At 39.5% G+C, this 27,182-nt stretch overlaps 1 protein-coding gene across 1 annotated transcript in view; it reads right to left on the bottom strand.

The window, feature by feature from the left end:
* fbxl16 (F-box and leucine-rich repeat protein 16) overlaps nucleotides 1-26,813 on the bottom strand; it is an 81,529-nt gene extending 54,716 nt beyond the window's left edge. The window contains exon 1 of the mRNA XM_061884186.1: nucleotides 26,474-26,813. The gene's annotated coding sequence lies outside the window, so the exon portion shown is untranslated. The remainder of the gene's footprint in view (nucleotides 1-26,473) is intronic.
* Nucleotides 26,814-27,182: the final 369 nt, after the last annotated feature.

Raw genomic sequence — 27,182 nt, 5'->3', positions numbered from 1 at the left:
GTAGCTAAAACACTGCCGACTGGGGCTGGACCTTAGCCACTAGCTGGCTAGCCATGTCTTAAAGCACCTCTTCCTGAGGGCAATTTAGTGTTATAACTTGAGCTTTATCTTTAGTTTTTAAGCCAAAATGCGTCCGTTCTCCCTTTTCTGTCTACACACTGTCTGATTGTAAGTACTCTGTGATTGTGCGCTGCCGAACATGCTCATCTGCTTGTAAAACCAGCAATTACATGGCGCAGGGGGCGGACCGGTACTTTTCAGAGGCGGTAAAGTACAAAATATGATTTATTAGTATCGCGGTAGTATACTAATACCGGTATACCGTACAACCCTAGTAGCCATTAGACCATAGGTGTCAATCTCGAGGCCCACCACATTATTTCATGTGGCCCTCAAAAGCCTAGAAATAACATGCGTCAATAAAATGCATAATTTTTTCTTACTGTATATACTAGTTCTTTCACTTTTGACATTAAAAATCATGTACCCCATGCAATTGCATATATTTTAAAATTCAATATTATCAAAATCAATATTTTATATCCAAAAATATTTTTTGTTAATAAAGATAAATACTGTACTTAAATACCTGCTTACTTATGATTTCAAAACAAATTGTCAATCAAATTGTAGACTGTAAAATTGACAATAGACTTTCCGGTTAAATTCCGCCGACTGAGGGTTTTTTTTACCGTAAAATCAACTTCGGTACTATTTTTTTTTCCATCTACAGCAGGGGTAGGGAACCCATGGCTATAGAGCCAGATGTGGCTCTTTTGATGACTGCATCTGGCTCTCAGATAATTCTTAGCTGACATTGCTTAACACAATAAGTAATGAATAATTCCGCTGGTAATCACAATGTTGAAAATAACGTTCAAAAAATAAAACATTCTCATGCATTTTATTCCATTCATCCGTTTTGTACCGCATCTGTTTGGAAATAACAATGTTATTAAAAATAATTAGGGACTTATTATACTCTAAAATGTTGGTCTTACTTTAAAAAATGCATGCATTTAGTTGTATTCAGTGTTAAATATATGATATGGCTCTCACGGAAATACATTTTAAAGTATTTGGCTTTCATGGCTCTCTCAGCCAAAAAGGTTCCCGACCCCTGATCTACAGTAACACACTAAAAAACTAACAAAAAAAAACACTATAAGATTTCACGGTAAAAACAGTGGTATTGTTTTTCCATTCCATTCCATATGTTAAATGTTTGTAAAAAAACAACCCACTGCTTTTACTGTAAAATTCTGGTGACTGAGCGCCCAGTTTTTAAAGTTAAATAAACATTTTTTTTTGCAGTTTATGTAAACAAATACTGTTAGTGTTATATATATATATATATATATATATACATACATTTATTTATTTATTACTCATGGTTAAAAGCAGCCCTCTGAGGGCAACCATAACTGTGATGTGGCCCTCAATGAAAACAAGTTTGACACCCCTGAATTTTAGAAGGAAAAAATTGTCTTCATATATAAGCCGCACCGGACTATATACTACAGATATATGCCGGTACATTCTGAAATTAGATATTTACATAGAATGATTTTGTTAATGTTTATTTACAAATAATCTTAATTGTTTTCAAACGGCCATAAAATGGATGGTCAAACAAAACCAAACAAAACATTTTTCTAATAAGGTTGAAGATGATTATAGGGATTGTTCCTTGTACTTTGTAAACACTTTGGGTAGGAACAGTTTCCTAAAGTGGATCATTTTAGTACATGGTTTGATTTCCTTGCTTAATCCATTCTGCAATTTAGCAGTTAGCAAAGAAAAATCCAAAGTTTAGCCACACCTCTGTTTAAACCGCAGGTATCAAAGCTTGGGGAAAAAAATGTAGCGGTTTGTAGTCCGGGAAATATGGTAGCTAACAACACCCAATGCCAATGCGCGTGCATGTGTTATGTACGTTTGTAGTGTACGTCATTACATCTTAGAAGCCGTAAGAGGGCGGGATATACTGCGTAAAGCACTTTGAAAGGATAGCGCCCTCTAGGCATCTATGTTAACGTTGCAAACATCCCCTTTGTACATACAAGTTTCTGGACATAGACAAATATGTTGACACGCACACAAAGGATTCTCTCTCTCTCTCTCTCTCTGTCATCTGTCATTGCACTGAATCGTCTCTTTCTCAGAGCCATTTGTGCACAATTGTGCCAGTTTGCACATACCCTCCAAATCTGCTAAATATAGAACACAATGGGCTTGATCTACTAAAAGTTTGCCTGTATTAAACACGTGCAAACCTGATAGCGCATGCAAAGCTGACGTATCAAGGTTCTCTGCAGAGGATTGCGCCTCAGAAGTGATAGTATTATAATATGGACAAAAAAAATGTCTTGCAATGTGCATTGTTTTGCACATGGATCATTCTAGACGAAAGAATGTGCTTATAGTTTGCACACGCTGTTTTAGCATGTGTTATTTGGATCTTAGTAGATTAAACCCAATCAGTTTAAGTCTTGTTCATTCCCATTGCAAGTGTGAATGATAATATTTGCATCCTCTCCTCTTGCTTTAAGGGGCCTTCTGATGGTCAGCAATATATTCTGCATACTCACAAAGACAGACATGCTAGATGGATTGTTTGTACTATTTTGCTCATTTTGTAGATCAGCTTGCTTGGCAGCTTTGTCACGGAAGACCATGCTAATTCATGCTCTTGGGTCAGAAACTTAATTTCGATTTCATGTTTATTTCCTTATTTCATTTATTTATTTTTCTTCTTTAATGGTACTTTAATTATTGATAATAGTTTATTGTTTTTATTTAAATAGTTTTGTCATCCTAATTTAGTCAACTATTAGTAAAACATTTTCAGTTATGAGTGTTGCAATTATACAATGCAGGTATTTAATTATATTGTTTCACATTTTAAATTGATATGTTGTTGATACGATACATTCATGTTTGTTGACAATGCCCAGCATGGCTGTACAAGCCAATTCTTGAGTGACAGTCCACGTTGCAGTTAGTGCTAACATGTGGAGAGACCTGCTGTGTGATGGTAGGTGCAGTATGTTTCCTCCTGTCTCTCTTTGCATGGGTTATATATTTTAAAATACATTTTGGTTGGGCTTTTTCTTTCTAGGGGGCTGGTTGTCTCCTGTTTTTCCCGTGCCTTGACGTCGGTAGCTTGTTCCCTGGGTAGCGCACCTTCTCTTTTTTGGGCACGGCGTGGCGCATTGGAAGATTGGTCCTGCCAGCAACCTGAGGGTTCCTGGTTCGATCCCCACCCACTACCAACCTCGACATGTCCGTTGTGTCTTTGAGCAAGACACTTCACCCTTGCTCCTGATGAGTCGTGGCTCAGGCGTTGCATGGCAGCTCCCGCCATCAGTGTGTGAATGTGTGTGTGAATGGGTGAATGTGGAAATAGTGTCAAAGCGCTTTGAGTTTCTTGAAGGTAGAAAAGCGCTATACAAGTATAACTCATTTACCATTTAAATTGGGCTTTCTGGGTGGCCGGGGCCGTACTTCGGCTCTTGCATTTACTGGGAGAAAAATTTATTGTACATGCAAACATACACACACTGTACATACATCCACACACACAGTCACTATACAAACATACATATACACATACTGTACATATACATCCATTGTACAAACATACATATTCACATACTGTAAATATACAGTCACTATACAATCATACATATACACATACTGTACATATTCAAGCATATCCGTGTACCGAAAATGCATAATAAAGAAGGAAAAAAAACATATATAAGTCGCACTGGAGTAAAAGTCGCATTTTTGGGGGAAATTATTTGATATAAACCAACACCAAGAATAGACATTTGAAAGGCAATTTAACATAAAGAATAGTGAACAACAGGCTGAATAAGTGTACGTTATATGACGCATAAATAACCAACTGAGAAGGTGCCTGGTATGTTAACGTAACATATTATGGTAAGAGTCATTCAAATAACTATAACATACAGAACATGCTATACGTTTACCAAACAATCTGTCACTCCTAATTGATAAATCCAATGAAATCTTATATGTCTAGTCTCTTACGTGAATGAGCTAAATAATATTATTTGATATTTTACGGTGATGTGTTAATAATTTCACGTACAAGTCGATCCTGAGTATAAGTCGCACCAAACTATGAAAAAAACAGCAACTTATAGTCCGAAAAATACGGTACATACACTCATGCATACAATCACGTTTCATCAAACATTCGTGGGAATGTGGGTAGAAACGCGGCACACCGCTAAAGCTTAACCTATTTTACCATAACAATCTATAAGGTTAATATAATATGCTCCTCTTTCAAATCCGCCTCTTTATCTGCTTTATTTTGTATTTCAAGTTATCATTACATATATTTATTGTTGCATTTGAAACAATTATGTGGTTGATAATAGAGGTAATTATTGTTATTATTCATGATCAATATTGCTATTTCTATTGGTATTTTTTATTGCTCTATTTGTAGTGCAATAATCTTCATTGTCATTTATGTGTTATTAATATTTATTCCACTAACTGCTCCTTTGCTTTAATTTTTTGTATCCTATTTGGGTAACACTTTAGTATGGGGAACATATTCACCATTAATTAGTTGCTTTTTAAAGTAACAAGGACTTAATTTGGAGTTATTTGGACACCAGGTGAACATATAAGGGTTAGGGTTAGAGATGTCCCATAATATCGGGTGGCCAATAAATGCTTTAAAATGTAACATCAGAAATGATCAGTATTGGTTTCAAAAAGTCAAATCTATTACTTTTTAAAACGCCGCTGTACGGAGTGGTACACGGACGTAGGGAGAAGTACAGAGCGCCAATGAACCTTAAAGGCACTGCCTTTGCGTGCCGGCCCAGTCACATAATATCTACATATTTTCACACACACACGTGAATGCAAGGCTTACTTCGTCAACTGCCATACAGGTCACACTGAGGACGGCCGTATAAACAACTTTAACACTGTTACAAATATGCGCCACACTGTGAACCCACACCAAACAAGAACGACAAACACATCCGCAACTTAACACAACATAAAGACAACAGACCAAATACCCAGAACTGCTTGCAGCACTAACTCTTCCGGGACACTACAACATACACCCCCAACACCGCCTACCTCAACCTCCTCATGCTTTCTCAGGGAGAGCATGTCCCAAATTCCAAGCTGCTGTTTTGAGGCATGTTAAAAAAAAATAATGCACTTTGTGACTTTAATAATAAATATAGCAGTGCCATGTTGGCACTTTTTTGCCATAATTTGAGTTGAAGTTGTTCTCTTATTTTGGAAAACCTTGTTACATTGTTAATGCATCCAGCGGGGCATCACAACAAAATTAGGCATAATAATGTATTAATTCCACGACTGTTTATGTCAGTATCGGTTGATATCGGAATCGGTAATTAAGAGTTGTACAATATCGGGATATCGGCAAAAAAAAACATTATCAGACATCTCTAGTTAGGGTTACTATTTTTTACTATTAGGGTTACTACTACTTATTTTAATTTTCCTGAAGGAACTCTCCTGAAGGAATCAATAAAGTACTATCTACTAATAAGACATAATTCTGAGGTTATTGAGGGAAGATTCTTAGTTAATGGCTTACTGGTTGTATAATGAGACCATGCAGAATAGGGCATTCATAAGTACTTAATAAAGACAATATGTAACTCATTTGCATGTTAATAAGCAACTAATTAATGCTGAATATGTGTTCCCCATACTAAAGTGTTACCCCTATTTGTACGTATCGTATCTGCTGATGCTGTTCTATTGTTTTTGTTGACTTATCCCTATAATTGCCCACTCTATTTGCCTTTTTTTCCCTTTCTTTCTATCTCCTCCTGCTCTGGTCCTACTCTGCCAAACATCAATATAAATCCATTTAATAAAGTCAAATACAAACAAGGCAACAAGAGAAGTATCCCCCACTTCTCGTTTGTAAAGTACATCTGTAAAGCAGATATGGACATACCGTAATATGATTTGCTTGAGTGGCTGCAGGACAAAAAAAAACAACATGTTTTAAAACATGCAAATCCTTATTGGATCAGGCCCACAGAGAAAAAGAAACCGCACACAAAGAGCCGAGGGCACACATTGTCAGTGTAATTTTAGATGCCAGCTAGATCATAAATCCATTTTGCCAAAATCCAAGCGTATTCTTATGTCAGAAAGTGACCAAATTAGCGTTGGCTGCGGTTGAGATGGAAAGGCAGTGGTTCTGAAATTGACACAGACCACAAATCACTTTCGTTGTTTTGTTACGTGACTGACCTTTAGCAAACTTTTTCTATTGAGTTTCCAGATGGATTGGAGAAGCAAACTTTAGTGAAACAAATCATCGGTTCTAGCTTAGGGAAGAACAACAACATGCAAAGACACTAACGCAGTGGTTCTCAACCTTTTTTCAGTGATGTACCCCCTGTGAACATTTTTTTAATTCAAGTACCCCCTAATCAGAGCAAAGCATTTTTGGTTGAAAACAAGAGATAAAGAAGTAAAATACAGCACTATGTCATCAGTTTCTGATTTATTAAATTGTATAACAGTGCAAAATATTGCTCATTTGTAGTGGTCTTTCTTGAACTATTTGGAAAAAAAGATATAAAAATAACTAAAAACTTATTGAAAACAAGTGATTCAATTATATATAAAGATTTCTACACATAGAAGTAAACTTAATGTGCCCTCTTTGGGGATTGTAATAGAGATCCATCTGGATTCATGAACTTAATTCTAAACATTTCTTCACAAAAAAAGAAATCTTTAACATCAATATTTATGGAACATGTCCACAAAATAATCTAGCTGTCAACTCTGAATATTGCATTGTTGCATTTCTTTTCGCAGTTTATGAACTTACATTTATATTTTCTTGAGGTATTAATCAATAAATATATTTATAAAGGATTTTAAAATTGTTGCTATTTTAGAATGTTTTTAAAAAATCTCACGTACCCCTTGGCATACCTTCAAGTACCCCCAGGGGTACGCGCAGGGGCGTCGCCAGACAGATTTGACTGGGGCACGTGCCCTACTGTTGATCTGCAGTGCCCCAGTAAAAATTTCACCAACAAAAAAAAACGCTTCAGAGTTTTAAGTCTACATAACATAGACACCAGCGCACATACTACTTAGTCCCATTAACTTTAAAGTTAAAGGTGAAATTATTCCCTGCATTACATTACAGGTGAGGGGAGCAGTGAGCAGCAGCAGTGAGCAGCAGCAGTGGCCGCGCTCGGGAATCATTTTGGTGATTTAACCCCCAATTCCAACCCTTGATGCTGAGTGCCAAGCAAGGAGGTAATGGGTCCCATTTTTATAGTCTTTGGTTTGACTCAGCCAGGGTTTGAACTATCGACCTACCGATCTCAGGGCAGACATGCTAATAACCACAAGGCCACTGAGCAGGTTTACCTATAGTCAAAACTTTTTGTATGTTTGGGTTTTTCCCTAAAAAAATTTCCCCAAGATGTTGGCCCTGCATCCATCCATACATCCATTTTCTACCGCTTGTCCCTATTGGGGTCACGAAGGGTGCTGGAGCCTATCTCAGCATGCAAAAGGCCGCCTTAACCGAAACTACAACAACCGGCTGCACCCCCACTTACACATTTTGACACACAAATCATCAAGTTTCTTTCTAGAAATACAAGTTACGACAACAAGTTTTCCCAAAATAGATAGGTTGATTGGAAACACGAAAATTGGCCCTAGTGTGTGAGTGTGAATGTTGTCTGCCTATCTGTGTTGGCCCTACGATTAGAAGGCGACTTGTCCAGGGTGTACGACGCCTTCTGCCCGAATGCAGCTGAGAGAGGCTCCAGCACCCCCCGCAACTCCGAAAGGGACAAGCGGTAGAAAATGGATGGATGGATGGACTACATTTTTTATCAACAAATGAATTGACTTCAACATAAAAATCACCAACCATCGACTATCAACAAAAACACAATAATAGCAGCAACTGATAACAATAAACAATAAGCCTATAAAACCATATACCTGCTACACACACACACATACACACACTCTTGTATTTGTTACCTTCTTGAGACATCCGAAAAATGCCCCCCTCCTTTAGGACCACCCTTTCTAGATGTATAAAAGATTCGTTTTTACAACATTAATAATATACATACTATGTGTCATGTTTTGTGGTCACGTTCCGTTTGATTTTGGACTCATTGTGCACGCTTGTTTGTTTTGTCACCATGACAACTCATTAGTTTCACCTGTTATGTGTTCACAACTCACGCACCTGATTTGTTTGGACTCACGCAACTGTCAATCACTACACCACTATTTAAGCCTGTAGTTGCCAGGCAGTCAGCCTGGCAACATCGCCCTCTACACACTCCTGATTGCTCACTTCTTGCCATAGTTTCATGCTTTTTCACGACACAGTAAGTGTAGTTTTGTTTCATATCCTTAGTCTGTTTATGTGTTAGTTTTGTTTGCTTAGCCACGTTTTGAACCTGTGCTGAGAGCGCCTTTTGTTTGTTCCTGCGTTTAGTTTGATCCCCGCCTTGTGAGCGCCCTTGTGTTTGGTACTTTTCTGAATGATTAATTAACCATGTACGGTCCAGTCGATTTGCAGCACGGGAAAAGAAACCACACTATAGTCCATGTCTTGAAACTATGCAGATATAAAAAAGCTTGTGTTGCAATTTCACAAGAAAAAGGTCAAAATTTAATAAGAGAAAGATAGAAATTTGGCAGCATTATAATAAAAGTGGTCATTTTACTCAACCCAAGTCAAAGTTATGCAAGCGAAACCAAACGTTTGTGCAATGTTATGATAAAAGTTGGAAATTTACTCAATAACAGTCGCAATTTAACAAGAAAAGAAAAACATTTTGGCAATACACTGCAAAAACTGAAATATAATTAAGATTAAATATCTCAAATTAAGGGTGATATTTGCTTATTTTCTGTCTGATAAGATAATTCTTCTCACTAAGCAGATGTTTGAGTGTTTCACTTGTTTTAAGGGTTTTGGTCCTAAATGATCTCAGTAAGATATTACAGCTTGTTGCTGAGATGTTATGACCTATATCGAGTAAAACATTTTTTAAAGGAATAATTTCTTACTTCAAGCATGAAAAAAAAATCATGAGGCCGAGCTCATATGATTATGTCAAGATAATGGCACCAGCATTCACTTAATTTAAGAATATTTTTCAACATATTGAGCAAAAACGTCTCATTTGTTTTTCTACCAAGAAAAGTACGCTTGTTATTTGTGAGAATATACTTATTTTATGGTATTTTGGAGTTAATTAAAGTTAGCTAATTTTACTTATTTTGGAAAGTCTTGACATGCCAAATTTTCTTGTTCTCTTAGCATATAATTTTCCTAAATTCAAGTAAAATACCCCTCATTTTTTTCTTTTTTTTTTTAACACTGACTTTTTGCAGTGTAATTTGTGAAAGTCCGGCAGGCTGGATTGAAAAGCTTAACGGGCCACGCGCGGCCCCCGGGCCTTAACTTGCCTAGGTCTGATTTATACCATCGCCTGTAACCTGGAAGTACCCGTATTACTGCTTTGTATACTCTTGGCATTCTCTCCATCAGCTTCTACAGGTTCAACCTGAATTGGGCTTCATTTTACAGGTGTGCTTGAAGCTCATCGAGAGAATACAAAGAGTGTGCGAAAAAGTAATAAGGCCAAAGGGTGGCTCTATTGAACAAACTAGAATATAAAACATGTTTTCAGTTATTTAAACTTTTTTTGTTAAGTACATAACTCCACATGTGTTCATTCATAGTTTTGAAGCCTTCAGTGACAATCTACAATGTAAATCAGACCTGTGCATACTAAGGCCCGTTAAGCTTTTCAATCTGACTCGCCGGACATTCCCAAATAATTTTTTTAGATCTTTAAGATGGAAAGTGTAGCTGCCATTATGATGTGCAGTGATGTTTTCTAAAGACCACAAGTCTTAAACAATACAACATATTTCAATGGTTGGAATCTGCACTTTTGCATGATATTTTAGGGACTAGTGTTGTCTCGATGCCAATATTATTTCAATACTTTTGGGTACTTTTCGATACTTTTCTAAATAAAGGGGACCGGAAAAAAATGCATTATTGGCTTTATTTTAACAAAAGATCTTCGGGTGTGGCGGACCGGTATTTTTCAGAGGCGGTATGGTACCGAATATGATTCATTAGTATTGCGGTACTATATTAATACCCGTATACCGTACAACCCTACTAGTTACTATGGTGATCTACGTCACTGCAGCTCAGACGAGGCACCAAGCAGTGTGGGTGGGGAGCTTTTCCACAGAGTGTTTCCAGAGCCTGAAATGTGGGTGTCAGGGACAGATGCAGAAGGAGATTTTTACAAGAAAGTTCTAAAGTTTAGTGACTTATCAGATTGTAGATGTTTTCTTACCCTTCTTGTCCATATTTCACTGTTTGTTGCATTGTTGTTGCATTTGGCTTGATTGTAAAATATGTCGATGGAGAAGGGCTGTGGCGTTCATATGTTGCCAATATTCAGGGTTTTATCGTTCATAGAAAAATTTTAAATTCCATTCCATTTGTAAGGCTGTCTGTCATAACATTTTTAGCATTCAATCAGACTTTATTGTGAGGTTTTATATTAGTTTTCCCCAAAAACAGATACACCGGCCCTAGACACATTTTTTTCTCTAAATTTGGCCCCCGAGTCAAAATAATTGACCATTCTTGATGTAAATAGTCACGAAAATAAAGAAAACACATTCAATGAGAAGGTGTGTCCACATTTTTGGCCTCTACTGCATGACTTTGGGCAAAATAAAACATTATTACGTGCATTATTTCGGATAAATACGAGGTGACCGTCACTCAATGCACGGTTAATGTTACGTTCATCCGCGTTTTGGGAACCCCCGCTTTTGTAGCTGTTCAATAATGCTTGATTGAATGCTTAAAACGTTATGACAGACCGCCTGAAAAAACGGAATGGAATGAAAAAATATTTTTACTGAATTAGACACCCAGAATGTACATGAAAATAAAGAACATGGGATTTACAATACTAACTATGAAGGATAAAACACTGAATAGTGACAACATATGACCATCACGTCCCCTCTCAATCTACATATTTTACAATTAGAGATGTCCGATAATATCGGACTGCCGATATTATCGGGCGATAAATGCTTTAAAATGTATTATCGGAAATTATCGGTTTCAAAAAGTAAAATTTATAAGTTTTTAAAACGCCGCTGTACGGAGTGGTACATTGACGTAGGTACAGAGCGCCAATAAACCTTAACGGCACTGCCTTTGCGTGCCAGCCCAATCACATTATATCTATGGCTTTTGATGCGTTTGGACCAGATGTTCCTCTGAGGGAATTTAAGTTGGTGGTCAATCCCAAGTTCTTTTGATGACACATAAGCTGATTTTAAATGATAACCCTGAACAAAATAGGTATTTTGCAATTCATTCCAAAGCTTTGGAGAGACTAACCTAAAAAACAACACATTCAATTCGCGTCGCCTACTTGATCTGAAAACACTACGGAAGTGTTGTCTTTTTCAATATGCCAATAGCCCTACCCTTCAGAGCAAATACACATATCTATTGTTTTCCTCAACTGGAGACAGAAAGAGATAGGAAAAAGGAGTATTGCTACTCCTGCATTCCAAGCTCAAGGTAGTCTACAGTGTACCATCGGTCATGAGATAAAGAAAAGATAAAACGAGTACAAGATTGAACACTATCTATTTCAAATATGACTAAAGAAAATGAATAACTTTTAAATATGAATATATGTAGATATCTATCTTTGTCACTTTTCACACAGATAGACAGACAAGTGAATGCAAGGCATACTTGGTCAACAGCCATACAGGTCACACTGAGGGTGGCCATATAAACAACTTTAACACTGTTACAAATATGCGCCACACTGTGTACCCACACCAAACAAGAATGACAAACACATTTCGGGAGATCATTCGCACCGTAACACAACAGAACAAATACAGCAGCACTAACTCTTCTGGGACGCTACAATATACACCCTCCGCTACCCCTCCCCACCTCAAATCCGCCCCCACGCCCCACATGCCAGCCCACCTCAACCTCCTCATGCTCTCTCAGGGAGAGCATGTCCCAAATTCTAAGCTGCTGTTTTGAGGCATGTAAAAAAAAATAATGCACTTTGTGACTTCAATAATAAATATGGCAGCGCCATGTTGGCATTTTTTTTCCATAACTTGAGTTGATTTGTTTTGGAAAACCTTGTTATATTGTTTAATGCATCCAGCGGGGCATCACAGCAAAATTAGGCATAATAATGTTTTAATTCCACAACTGTATATATCGGTATCAGTTGATATCGGAATTGGTAATTAAGAGTTGGACAATATCGGAATATCGGCAAAAATGCCATTATCGGACATCTCTATTTACAATCAAGCGAAACGCAACAAAAATGCAACAAACACAGTAAAGTATGAATGCGAAGGGTAAAAAAAAAAAATACAATCTGACATATCAGGTATATCACCAAGCTTTAGAATTTTGTTGTAAAAATGTCCTTCGCGTCTGTCCCTGTCACCCGCATATCAGGCTGGCCACTCTGGAAACACTCAATGGAAACGCTCCCCACCCACGCTGCTTGGTGCCTCATCTTAGCTGCTGTGACTTAGACTAGTATAGACTAGTATATCATGCAAAAACGTGGATTCCAACCATTGAAATACTTTGTGTATTTCAAGGCCAGACCTGGGCAAATTAAGGCCTGGGGGCCCGCCGGACATTCCCAAATCATTTTTTTAGCTCTTTAAGATGGAAAGTCTGCGATGAGGTGGCGACTTGTCCAGGGTGTAAGCCGCCTTTTGCCCGATTGTAGCTGATATAGGCACCAGCGCCCCCCGCGACCCCAAAGGGAATAAGTGGTAGAAAATGGATGGATGGGTGGAAGATGGAAAATGTAGCTGCCATTATGATGTGCAGTGCCGTTTTCAAATGACCGTAAGTCATGAACAGGCCTGGGCAATTATTTTGACTCAGGGGGGGGCAAATTTAGAGCAAAAAATGTGTCTGGGGGTCGGTATATCTATTTTTAGGAACACTAATACAAAACCTCACAATAATGCCTGATTGAAAGCTAAAAACGTTATGACAGACCACCTGAAAAAACAGAATGGAATTAAAACATGTTTTATAGTTAATATTGTAAATCTCCTTCGCGTCTGTCTCTGACACCCGCATATCAGTCTGGCCGCTGTGGAAACACTTTGTGGAAACGCTCCCCACCCGCACTACTTGGTGACTGGCCTTAGATCAGTGGTTCTCAACCTTTTTTCAATGATGTACCCCCTGTGAAAATTTTTTTAATTCAGTACCCCCTAACCAGAGCAAAGCATTTTTGTTTGAAAAAAAGAGATCAAGAAGTAAAATACAGCACTATGTCATCAGTTTCTGATTTATTAAATTGTATAACAGTGCAAAATATTGCTCATTTGTAGTGGTCTTTCTTGAACTATTTGGAAAAAAAGATATAAAAATAACTAAAAACTTGTTGAAAAATAAACAAGTGATTCAATTATAAATCAAGATTTCTACACATAGAAGTAATCATCAACTTAAAGTGCCCTCTTGGGGGATTGTAATAGACATCCATCTGGATTCATGAACTTATTTCTAAACATTTCTTCACAAAAAAAGAAAACTTTAACATCAATATTTATGGAACATGTCCACAAAAAAATCTAGCTGTCAACACTGAATATTGCATTGTAGCATTTCTTTTCACAGTTTATGAACTTACATTCATATTTTGTTGAAGTATTATTCAATGAATACATCAATAAAGGATTTTGGAATTCTTGCTATTTTTAGAATATTTAAAAAAAATCTCACGTACCCCTTGGCATACCTTCAAGTACCCCCAGGGTAAGGCGTACCCCCATTTGAGAACCACTGACTTAGATGACCAAAGTAACTAATTAGATTACCATAGTAACTGGGGGTGTGGGAAAAAATCAATTCGAATTTGAATCGCAATTCTCACATTGTGCGATTCAGAATCGATTCTCATTTTTAAAAAATCAATTTTTTATCCATCCATCCATTTTCTACTGCTTATTTCCTTTGGGGTCACGGGGGGCGCGGGTGCCTATCTCAGCTACAATCGGGCGGAAAACGGTGTGCACCCTGTACAAGTCATCACCTCATCGCAGGGCCAACACAGATAGACAGACAACATTCACCCTCACATTCACACACTAGGGCCAATTTAGTGTTGCCAATCAACTTATCCCCAGGTGCATGTCTTTGGAGGTGGGAGTTTATTTTTTTTATCAATCCAACAAAACAATACACACCAATATCATAACGATGCAATCCAATTCCAAAACCAAACCTGACCCAGCAACACTCAGAACTGCAATAAACAGAGCAATTGAGAGGAGACACAAACACAAAACAAAAATGAATATTATCAACAACAGTATCAATATTAGTTATAATTTCAGCATAGCAGTGATTAAAAATCCCTCATTTACATTATCATTAGACATTTATAAAAATAAAAAAAAGAACAATAGTGTCACAGTGGCTTACACTTGCATCCCATCTCATAAGCTTGACAACACACTGTGTCCAATATTTTAATAATAAGACATATTTTTGGTTCGTTTAATAGTTAAAACAAATTTACATTATTGCAATCAGTTGATAAAACATTGTCCTTTACAATTATAAAATCTTTTTACAAAAATCTACTACTCCGCTTGCATGTCAGCAGACTGGGGTAGATCCTGCGGAAATCCTATGTATTGAATGAATACAGAATCCTTTTAAACCGGGAAAAAGTCGTTTTTGAATCGAGAATCGTGTTGAATTGAAAAAAAATCGATTTTGAATTGAATCGTGGGACACCCAAAGATTCGCAGCCCTAATAGTAACCAATTAGATGAGCATAGTAACTAATTAGATGCCCATAGTAACTAGTATGTCATGCAAAAGCCCAGTTTTCAACCAATGAAATACTTTGTATAGTTCAATACTTACGGTAATGTGAAAACAAGAGTGCACATCATAATGGCAGCTACAGTTTCCGTCTTAAAGATCTAAAAAAAATTATTTGGAAACATCCAGCGAGCCAGATTGAAAAGCTTAACGGGCCGCATGTGGCCCCCGGGCCTTAACTTGCCCTGGTCTGAGCTACAGACTGATCATCCTTCATTCCTTCAACCTCTGTTGTCTGTTTTTTTTTTAAATGTTTATCGCAGACTATCACCCTCCATTTAATCGTAGTGGCAAAAATCGCGATCCAATTCCATCAATTGTGCAGCCTTACCACAGATGCATGATGGGAGAGTACTGCGTGTATTTCAAAGAGTGTGTATATTATGCTGCAAGCAGAGTGCAACACGGCTTACAAAAAGACTGATCAATCTAGTTGATGCGGTAATGAATCATTCATGACAAACACAGCCGGCGACTTCCTCTCTGGGCTTATCAGCGGCATCAATGTGATATCACGTCATGATATCTTGAAATCATATTAGTAAGGATCACGCATTAAGTTAGATAAATGCCACACTCTGGCAAATCCGGCATTTATGCAGTACTAATCCCGGAGTCTATATTTAGTTGTTTTTTTTCCATTTTACTGTAATTCACTTTGACATCATTTTACAGATGTCACTATCTGTTATTATTGTTGAATAAACTGACTCTAGATAACAATCTCTTCTGCTTTATGTGTTCTATCAGTCCACCTCTTTGTGTCCATTCCCTGGCGTTCAACAATTGCTCCCAATTACTCACTAGCTTATTGGGCACTTCACCATTTGATCATTATTGCATCTTTAATTGATGTATAATTTGGCTGCTGATGTAGGTGGCGAAAAAGTTAGATACAGATATGAGTTTCTTGATGCTTATTCGATACCACAAAAGAATCAAAACTCAACCCATTCACCACTTTACTACATTTATTTTAGGGCTGTCAACTTTAACGCATTAATGCATGTGAGAAATAAAAAGAAATGTTTGCGTTATCAAATATGGTAAAAGGGTTGTACTTGTATATCAAGCTCGGCGATATGGCCTTTTTTTAATATCTTGTTATTTTTAGGCCATATCACGATACACAATATACATCTTGATATTTTGCCTTAGCCTTGAATGAACACTTGATACATATAATCACAGCAGTATCATGATTCTATGTGTCTATATTAAAACATTCTTCTTCATACTTCATTAATATATGCTCATTTTAAACTTTCATGCAGAGAGGGAAATCCCAACTAAGTCATTTGACCAAAACTGTATTTATTAAACAGTTATTAAGCAGTGGCACCAACATTGTCCTTTCCAAACAGAAATTGCAAGATTGTCAGAGACATTTTAAAACAAGCTATTAGTGCACTTGACATATCAAAACACTAAATTAAAGTGCACTTTTTGTACAAATAAATAAAGTGCACTTTTGTGCATGATGTCACACAAGATATTTCAATAACTGTCAAATAACAATGAGCTTCATAATAGGAAATCAAATCGCTATGTTTTAGGTTAAGCAGACGTTATCACCTTATGTTGTTGACTAATTTTTTTCATGCGGTGTTGATGTGGAAATGGTTGCCTCGGCATTTGGTTGGTTTAGCACCAAACTGCGATGTTGACATGTGGAGTACGCACTCTTCATTCTCAAGTAGGTGACTTTTCAAATGATGCTACATATTAGCAGTAATGCTACTTTTTGTAGCGACGCTTTTGCCCCACACTTGACAAATTACGGTTGTCCGTCGACATATTCCCACTTGAACTCAAACCACCGCCAGACCATGGACCCCCTGCTGTTTGTCTTGGGAATTAATTCTTCCTTCATTTGGTACCAGATTCGCACCTTCTTTCTCTCGTATTAGCACTGGCACCACAGCTAACGTTACCCATGCTGCTACCTCTCTGCTCCGCAAGGGCGTATACGTATGTGACGTACGTAAGACGGTGCGCTTGCTGTCTGTGAGGAGAGACAAGAGCGAGAAGAGCCTGTAGTGTAATGCCAGCAGATAAAAGCAGCTGCGTGAGAATGTATACTCGAATATCACGATATAGTCATTTTCTATATCGCATGGAGACAAACCCGCGATATATCGAGTATATGGATATATATCGCCCAGCCCTACTTGTATGGTGCTTTTCTACCTTTTTTTAAGGAACTCAAAGCGCTTTGACACTATTTCCACATTCACCCACTCACACACACATTCACACACTGATAGCGGGAGCTGCCATGCAAGGCGCTAACCAGGCCCCATCAGGAGCAAGGGTTTATTAATGAAGATGAACCACTTTTGGGTTAAGGCTGAAGACACTCGCATTTGTTACAGTCTGTGATTGCGAAGAGGGGCGATCCATTTCCTTTCAAAACAGAACTTTGGCTAAAACTAAGTTAATTTGTTGGTATGGCAGCGACAAACGTTTTTATCATCACCGCACATTGAGTTTAAAATATCATCTTTAAAGTGAAACACGTTCTCAAGGTTCGCAACTTATTTTGTAAACAGCTACTAACAACAAATCTAGTGACTTTTCTTGGGGATATTGGAGACTTTTTGTCACGTCTGTGTCGAATGTTTATGCGCGGATCGTTCTTCCAAGATGCAGCAGGAACTCCGGAGGCAAGGTGCAGGTAAGGAAATTATTTATTCCTCATAAATCAGGGGTAGGGAATCTTTGGCTCTAGAGCAGTGGTTCTTAACCAGGGTTCGATCGAACCCTAGGGGTTCGGTGAGTCGACCTCAGGGGTTCGGCGGAGATCAAAACACACCCGACTCTTTGTGTAAATACAAACTTCTCCCTGTTGGTATATTACGGATACGGCAACAGCTGATTGATTTGCAGGTGTGTAATTTGTTGTGAGTTTATAAACTGTCTTGGTTTTTTTGTTTGAACAAGGTGATGTCCATGCACGGTTCATTTTGTGCACTGGTAAAAAAAACATGGTAACACTTTAGTATGGAGGACATATTCACCATTACTTAGTTGCTTACTAACATGCAAATTAGTAACATATTGGCTCTTAACTTGTCATTATTAAGTACTTATTAATGCCTTATTCAGCATAGCCTTATTATAACTCTAACCCTGACCCCAACCCTAACCAAAAACACTAACACTGACCCTAACCCTAACCAAATAACTCTCAAATAATACTCTCTTTCTATGCCACATCAATGTGGAATGCACTCCCGACAGGTATAAAAGTAAGTGCATCTCTATATTCCTTCAAAACCGCTCTAAAACAACACCTCCAGGCAACTTCAACACTTTACTAATACCCTCCTCCATTCACATCCCATCTCCCCGGATTATAAACAACTCAAATGTACTTCTAATGTATATACTTGTTCTTATGCTATCTGAACTCACTATGTTCTCTGCTGGCTGTACATATCCTACTAAATAAGACCTACACTGTTTCAATGTCCACATTTCTCTGTTGATGCAATTGTTGATGACTGAAGTACTGATATCAACCAAAGCTCCTCATCCCAGCCCCCGGATTGTAAATAATGTAAATAATTCAATGTATATACTATGATGATTAACTTGTGTGATGACTGTATTATGTTGATAGTATATATTTGTACCATGAATTGATTAACGTGGACCCCGACTTAAACAAGTTGAAAAACGTATTCGGGTGTTACCATTTAGTGGTCAATTGTACGGAATATGTACTGAACTGTGCAATCTACTAATATATGTACTGTACTGTGCAATCTACTAATAAAAGTATCAATCAAAAAACTCTAAATTAAGTCTTTATTACTTAAAATATGTTCCCCTAGTGCCCAAATAACTCTAAATTAAGTCTTTGTTACTAAATATGTTCCCCATACTAAAATGTTACCAAAAACATATAACTTTGTCTTGAATTTGAAAAAAAAAAAAAAAAAAAAATTATTTTTCACTAAAGAAGGGTTCGGTGAATGCGAATATGAAACTGGTGGGGTTCGGTACCTCCAACAAGGTTAAAAACCACTGGACTAGAGCCAGTTGTGGCTGTACAGATGACTCCACCTGGCTCTCAGATAAATCTTAGCTGACACTACTTAACACGATAAGTAATGAATAATTCCACTGGTAATCACAGTGTTAAAAATAACGTTCAAAATATAAAACATTCTCATTCATTTTAATCCATCCATCCGGTTTTTTTACCACACCTGTTCAAGAAGTCGTATTAATAGTAAGAAATATTTTAATTATTATTTTTTATCATCAGAATAACAATGTTATTAAAAAGAATCAGAGACTTATTATACTCCAAAAATGTTGGTCTTACTTAAAAATGCACACATTTAGTTATTCAGTGTTAAAAAAAAAAATCATATGGCTCTCAAGGAAATACATTTTTAAATATTTGTCTTTCATGCCTCTCTCAGTCAAAAAGGTTCTCGACCCCTGTCATAAACCATTAAAATACAAAAAGACAGAAAAGTGTGCTGATAGCTTGGGAGCTATACCGAAGCTTAGCACATGAACAAAACTCAAGAAACATAGACTTACTCAACATAACGTGTTGCATAAGCAAACAAGAAAACCAGACTGAGTGTGGCGAAAAACAGGAATAAGTAGCTCACTGGTTAGTGCCCAGGAGCAGGTGAGTGTCCCAAACACTAATCAGAGGCAGGTGAAAACAATCTCCAGCCATGGCAACTAAAAACACAAACCCAGAGGTGTTCAAAACAGGAACTGAGGGAGTCAAAAACTAAACAAACATGATCCGGTTAGCGGATCATGACACTTTCTCGTGTATTGGAGACTGTTAAAGCAAGCAGTTGTCACCATCCTCAGAGAGACGTAATGCTGCTGCCGGTGTTCTGGCTACATGCGAGCATTAATGCCAGCTACACCCACAACAAGCAGAGGAGAACGCTACGCTGGCAAAGTTTACTGTTTCAATGTTGTCAACCAAAGTAGGACAGTTAGGTTAAACATATGCCACCGCATGTACATCCAACATCTGTGAAGACCAAGTTCTGCAAGATGTCATTCATTTCACCACAGGCGATTCGTCGTACTGATTGATTGATTTAAACTTTTATTATTAGATTGCACAGTACAGTACATATTCCGTACATTTGACCACTAAATGGTAACACCCAAATATTTTTTTCAATTTGTTTAAGTCGAGGTCCACGTTAATCAATTCATGGTACAAATATATACTATGAGCATAATACAGTCATCACACAAATTAATCATCAGACTATATATATTACATTATTTACAATCCGGGGGCTGGGGCGGGGGTGTTAGGTTGTGTTGATATCAGCACTTCAGTCATCAACAATTATATCATCTGAGAAATGGACATTGAAACAATGTAGGTCTGACTTCCTAGGATATGTACAGTGAGCGGTGAACATTATGAATTCAGAAAGCATAAGAAGAAGTATATACATTTGATTATTTACATTTGATGATTATTTAAAATCCAGGGAGGTTTGATTGATTGAAACTTTTATTAGTAGATTGCGCAGTACAGTACATATTCCGTACAATTGACCACTAAATGGTAACACCCGAATAAGTTTTTCAACTTGTTTAAGTCGGGGTCCTTCCGTCCATCCATTTTCTATCGTACCAACGGTACGACACAAACAAGAGCCTCAACTTGCAACTACAGATTAAATGTGAATTTATTTTGCTTCCAGGAGAACGTCGGACATCTGTAAGTAATCACAACGAGCTGGGGTCACCTCAGACCCAAAGAAAAGATCAGCATTGTCATCTGAAAAAGGTTAACAAGCTTGTTTGTTTCAAAAACTGTTTAAACTAAAGAATAGTACATGGTGCACTATGATACATTGTTTATAAGTGTTTGTGTTTACTACATTATCGATTAGTAACTACCTTGTTTGCAACATAATTGCAAACTGCAAAGATTTTCAAAATGTGATTACAATTTTTGCTATTCCTATTTTCACCAAGTTTTGAGCAAATCTAGGACCTGCAGTTCAGTAAAACATTTAAAAATTGTTCCTGTATGCCGGGGTGTCAAACTCATTTTAGCTAAGGGGCCGCGTGGAGGAAAATTTGTGCACACGCGTGCCGGACTATTAAAATCATGGCATTAAAACTAAAAAATAAAGACGAATTGAGATTGTTTTCTTTGTCTTACTTTGCCCAAAAATAGAACAAGCACATTCTGAAAATATTACAATAAAAATATAGAAAAAAATACCAGCAGCAAATACCACTTATGGACGTGATCAAGGTTGAGTTGGACGAGGCCTGAAATCATGATCATAATTAAAGACAAAATATTTTTTTTAATTTACTTTCCTAAATATTTAAAATAATTCCTATTCTCTTCATGTCATTGTATGCTCTTCCAGTGCTGTTGTTTTTAGTTTTAGTTTGTATCCAATCAGAATCCAGCTAGCTAATGTTGCCATGCTCTACCAAATCTGCCAGGGGCCTTCTGAATCAGCAATTCGGGCATCTATGCGCTGTAAATGAACGGACACAAACTTTTGATAGACAGTTGCGATAGCCAATCAGATCACGAGTTGTTGTCAGTAAGGCCTTCTAGCTTACCTCATGTTGAACGTGACATTTACCCGTCCTGTGATTGGATGCTCACCACGACCGTTAGCGGAGGAATTTGAGAACTAATAGAGTTGAGAGACAGTTGCAAAAGCCAAGTTGTTGACAGTAGCTCTTCGAGGTAGCCTGATGTTAACGAGACTGTGATTGGATCCTCACTTGTCATTCCAAAGTGAGTATCCATTTACAACTTTAAATTTAACAAGAGGCAGGAAGTGTTGCACCGTAGCCAGACCGGGATATCAGGGAAGGAGAACAAAACTTTTATATTTGCAAGGGCATTTTCAAGAAGGATTAGGTCTCTGCTTTTTGCAGATGATGTGGTCCTGATGGCTTCATCTGGCCGGGATCTTCAGCTCTCACTGGATCGGTTCGCAGCCGAGTGTGAAGCGACCGGAATGAGAATCAGCACCTGCAAGTCCGAGTCCATGGTTCTCGCCCGGAAAAGGGTGGAGTGCCATTTTCGGGTTGGGGAGGAGACCCTGCCCCAATTGGAGGAGTTCAAGTACCTCTGAGTCTTGTTCACGAGTGGGGGAAGAGTGGATCGTGAGATCGACAGGCGGCTCGGTGCGGCGTCTTCAGTAATGCGGACGCTGTATCGATCTGTTGTGGTGAAGAAGGAGCTGAGCCGGAAGGCAAAGCTCTCAATTTACCAGTTGATCTACGTTCCCATCCTCACCTATGGTCATGACCTGTGGGACATGACCGAAAGGATAAGATCACGGTACAAGCGGCCGAAATGAGTTTCCTCCGCCGTGTGGCGGGGCTCTCCCTTAGAGATAGGGTGAGATGCTCTGCCATCCGGGAGGAACTCAAAGCAAAGCCTCTGCTCCTCCACATCGAGAGGAGCCAGATGAGGTGGTTCGGGCATCTGGTCAGGATGCCACCCGAACGCCTCCCTAGGGAGGTGTTTAGGGCACGTCCAACCAGTAGGAGGCCACGGGGAAGACCCAGGACACGTTGGGAAGACTGTCTCCCGACTGGCCTGGGAACGCCTCGGGATCCCCCGGGAAGAGCTGGACGAAGTGGCTGGGGAGAGGGAAGTCTGGGCTTCCCTGCTTAGGCTGCTGCGACCTCGGATGAGCGGAAGAAGATGGATGGATTTTCAAGAAGGATATTAAAAGAGAAACTACATCTTGTGAGACGATCTCGGCCAATCCCCGGAAGATTCTCTTCCTGGTTCAATAACCCCCACTATCTTGCCTCTAATTGGCCTGTCCCTAACCAATCGTGACTTATCATAGTAAACAACCAACCAATCATGGATGTTATTATACGTGCAAGCCCGTCTTGGAAGGAGGAAGGGGTTTAGTAGCCCATGGAGGGGAAGCGGGGGAGAACAAGGAACACGACAAATAAGCGGCATTTGGTCATTTTTACGTGAAATAAATAATATCGATCCATCCATCCATCCATTTCCTACCGCTTATTCCCTTTGGGTTCGCGGGGGGCGCTGGCGCCTATCTCAGCTACAATCGGGCGGAAAGCGGGGTACACCCTGGACAAGTCGCCACCTCATCGCAGGGCCAACACAGATAGACAGACAACATTCACACTCACATTCACACACTAGGGACAATTTAGTGTTGCCAATCAACCTATAATCAGGTGCATGTCTTTGGAAGTGGGAGGAAGCCAGAGTACCCGGGGGTAACCCATGCATTCACGGGGAGAACATGCAAACTCCACACAGCCCGGGATTAAACCCTGACTACTCAGGACCTTCGTATTGTGAGGCAGACGCACTAACCCCTCTGCCACCTTGAAGCCCAATGATATCGATATATTTTTTATTTCCTTAATTCCTATCTAGTTTAAAAATATATCGATATATCTTACAAACTTGATAAATCGCCCAGCCATACAATTATTGACAAAATATCAAGTACTTTATTGACATATATCATTTCCAGGTGTTTGCGGGCCAGATCTGGCCCCCGGGCCTTAAATTTGACACCTGCGCACTAGATAGAGCCGGCACACTACAAGTGGCATCCGTACCAAAGTTTTAGAATCCCTGGTCCAAATTTAGTGATTTTTAACCCGGACCTGTGCTAATCTGGTATACATGCTTATAACAAATTATGTCTTTATTGCATGTTCTCAAATAGATTAAAAAGTTGTAATTTTTGTGTTTACTAATGTTTTTTACTACTCGTTGTGGCTTGTGCAGCCCTTTGAGACATTTGTGATTTAGGGCTATGTAAGTAAACTTTGATTGATTGATTGATTGATTGATTGATTGATTGATTGATTGATTGATTGATTGATTGATTGATTGATTGATTGATTGATGATTCTATATACATGTTTTGGTTTCATTGAGGTTTATTCTCGTTAGTTTTTTTTTCAAGAAAAAAGCCAGTTTGGTACTATCCCCATTTGAAGTTTGCCTTGTAATTTTTTTTGTAATTTTTGCACTTGAAAATAATTATTTGGCTATTTATTCATTTTAGTGCAAAACATGTATCAAATTAAATTAAAATGTCGAATTAATTTTAAAAAAAGTATAGAAGTCCATCCATCCATCCATCCATTTTCTACCGCTTATTCCCTTTCGGGGTCGCGGGGGGCGCTGGCGCCTATCTCAGCTACAATCGGGCGGAAGGCGGGGTACACCCTGGACAAGTCGCCACCTCATCGCAGGGCCAACACAGATAGACAGACAACATTCACACTCACATTCACACACTAGGGCCAATTGAGTGTTGCCAATCAACCTATCCCCAGGTGCATGTCTTTGGAAGTGGGAGGAAGCCGGAGTACCCGGAGGGAACCCACGCATTCACGGGGAGAACATGCAAACTCCACACAGAAAGATCCCGAGCCTGGATTTGAACCCAGGACTGCAGGACCTTCGTATTGTGAGGCAGACGCACTAACCCCTCTGCCACCGTGAAGCCCTAGATCAGGGGTGCCCAAACTTTTTCCAGCAAGAAAAGTTGAAGGCTCTAGGGGCCACTTTGTACTTTTTTGTACATCCAAAACCCAAAAACATCTTATATGCCAGTTATTTTTTTTTTCTTTATTTTGCATGATTTCCTGTCCAGCGCTCTTATTTTTTGTTCCACGTCCTTTTTTTCCTCCATTTGCCAGCTGAGCGCTGACGCCGTCACCTGTCCCTGGTTACCAATCAGGATGCTTTGGGGGACTGGATAATCTTTCCTTGTACCTTTGCACTTAAAACGTCTCTTGTCCATTTGTACACCTGCCTTTCTCTGGTAAAGAAGACTTATTTTCTGCACTTGCCTGCCGCCTCTGCATCCCGGAGGGCCTAACGTAACAAAAACTAATACAATGTAGTTGAATCGATTATTCTTAATACGATTCTTTATCAATATTAGTATGATTATTACATTATAAGGCTTAGCACACACAAAATCCTACCATTACCATTCTTTTCTGCACTTGCCTGCCGTCTCTGCATTCCGGAGTGCCAAACGTAACAAAAACGAATGCAATGTAGTTGTATCAATTAGTCTTAATACTATTCTTTATCAATATTAGTATGATTGTTACATTACAGGGCAGCACGGTGGAAGAGGGGTTAGTGTGTCTGCCTCACAATACAAAGGTCCGAAACAGTCCTGGGGTTCAATTCCGGGCTCGGGACCTTTCTGTGTGGAGTTTGCATGTTCTCCCCGTGACTGTGTGGGTTCCCTCCGGGTATTCAGGCTTTCTCCCACTTCCAAAGACATGCACCTGGGGATAGGTTGATTGGCAACACTAAATTGGCCCTAGTGTGTGAATGTGAGTGTGAATGTTGTCTGTCTATCTGTGTTGGCCCTGCGATGAGGTGGCGACTTGTCCAGGGTGTACGCCGCCTTCTGCCCGATTGTAGCTGAGATAGGCACCAGCGGCCCCCACACTCAAAATCTTACCATTACCAGTCTTTTCTGCACTTGCCTGCTGTCTCTGCATCCTGGAGTGCATACATAAAATGAAACGTAACAAAAAGCTAGTACAATGTAGGTCAATCAATTATTCATCTTATAATTAGTCTTTATCGATACTTATTGTTATTAAAGTCGTTGTAGCTTGTGCAGCCCTTTGAGACACTTGGGGTATATAAGTAAACATTGATTGATTGACATTGAATATTTAGCTTTCGCAAACTCAAAATCTTACCATATCTTGCAAGAAATGTGTGCATACGTTCATCAAACACAGGTCAACAGGAATTTAGGTTTTCAGGTCCCATTGTGGGGGAATTTGGTCTGGTTCGATTTTTTCCTAAGCACAAATTACAATTTGTCGGTGTCGCAGGCCAATTAAAAACGGGCTGCGGGCCGCAAATGGCCCCCAGGCCACACTTTGGACACCACTGACATAAATGGGGGGAAAAAGTGTGGAGAAAAAATTAAATAAATTATTCAAAACCAAATCTGCTTACGGTCCCATTTTTGCCAGGGGGCGGCCCTGTTGACAAATTGTCAACACACCGAACAGGAAGTCATTGTGTGAGGGTTTTACCGTATAGACCACAAACAACGCTGTTGTTGTTATAAAACGTGCTTTTTTTTTCTTTTGGCTTTCAAAATGTGCGTGGAATACGTACTGTGTGTGTAAACGCGTACTTTGATTTGAAAATAATGCTTCGTTCCGATCGCACAAAATGACAACCGGGGCTGTTGCGTCACTCACAGCCGCTGACGTCATCGTGTCCGTTAATAATCTGCACTAGCTCGATATCGCGGCTGATCACAAAGAGTTCGGACCACCCGGTACCGCCCGGGATGTATAGTCCGAGGACCGCAGTGTGGATGCTTAGAAGGAACCCACGCACACGCATCGCATCCACGCACTCATCCCTTCTCCGCCCTTTTTTTCTTCCTCCGCACTCCTTACCTCTCGGATGGACGTCGACTCGGATATCAATCCATGATCCTCGCCTTCCTCCCGGCGTCTCCCACGGAACCGAATCGGGTTTTATTTCCCGCACCCGCGGAGCAATCAGGTGGAGAAACCGAGCCTCTCCGACTCTCCTTCTCGCGTCTTCTCCCTCGTCCCCCCACCCCCCCACGCTTCGCGCGTGATCAAATATGCGCTAGAACGCCAGCCTGTTGTGTTTCCGGGCGTCCTCCGGCAGCACAACACAACACAACACAACGCAACACGGCGGCACTCGCGTAATGTGTCCACGCACAACAACGCACGCACGCACAGGCGCAGAGCGGCACCGCTCGGAGTCATTTAAAGAGATAGGATGGGAGGCAGCTGTGCCCACTGCCTCACTCCCGCCTGCTCCTTATGTAACCCGAGCGTGGTGGTGATGATGGAGCTCCACGCAGTCCAGACGGACACGACTCCCGACATGCACGCCATATGTCTGCGACTGCACGGGGCCTGATGGAAAGGGGGCGAGGGGCAGGTGGCTTCGTGTGGCCCTAAACGAGATTTTGCATGTGGGCCCCATTTTGTGAAGGCCCTATTATGCTTTGTTCAGGTGGGCGGTATAGCTCAAGTGGCCCTAAATATTTTGCATGTGGGCCCCATTTTGTGAAGGCCCTATTATGCTTTGTTTAGTTGGGCGGTACAGCTCGGTTGGTAGAGTGGC

The sequence above is a fragment of the Nerophis ophidion genome, linkage group LG23 (genome assembly GCF_033978795.1).
Source record: "Nerophis ophidion isolate RoL-2023_Sa linkage group LG23, RoL_Noph_v1.0, whole genome shotgun sequence".
Classification (NCBI taxonomy): Eukaryota; Metazoa; Chordata; class Actinopteri; order Syngnathiformes; family Syngnathidae; genus Nerophis; species Nerophis ophidion.
The sequence above is the reverse complement of the archived record's forward strand: the minus strand, read 5'-3'. Positions and strand labels throughout refer to the sequence as shown.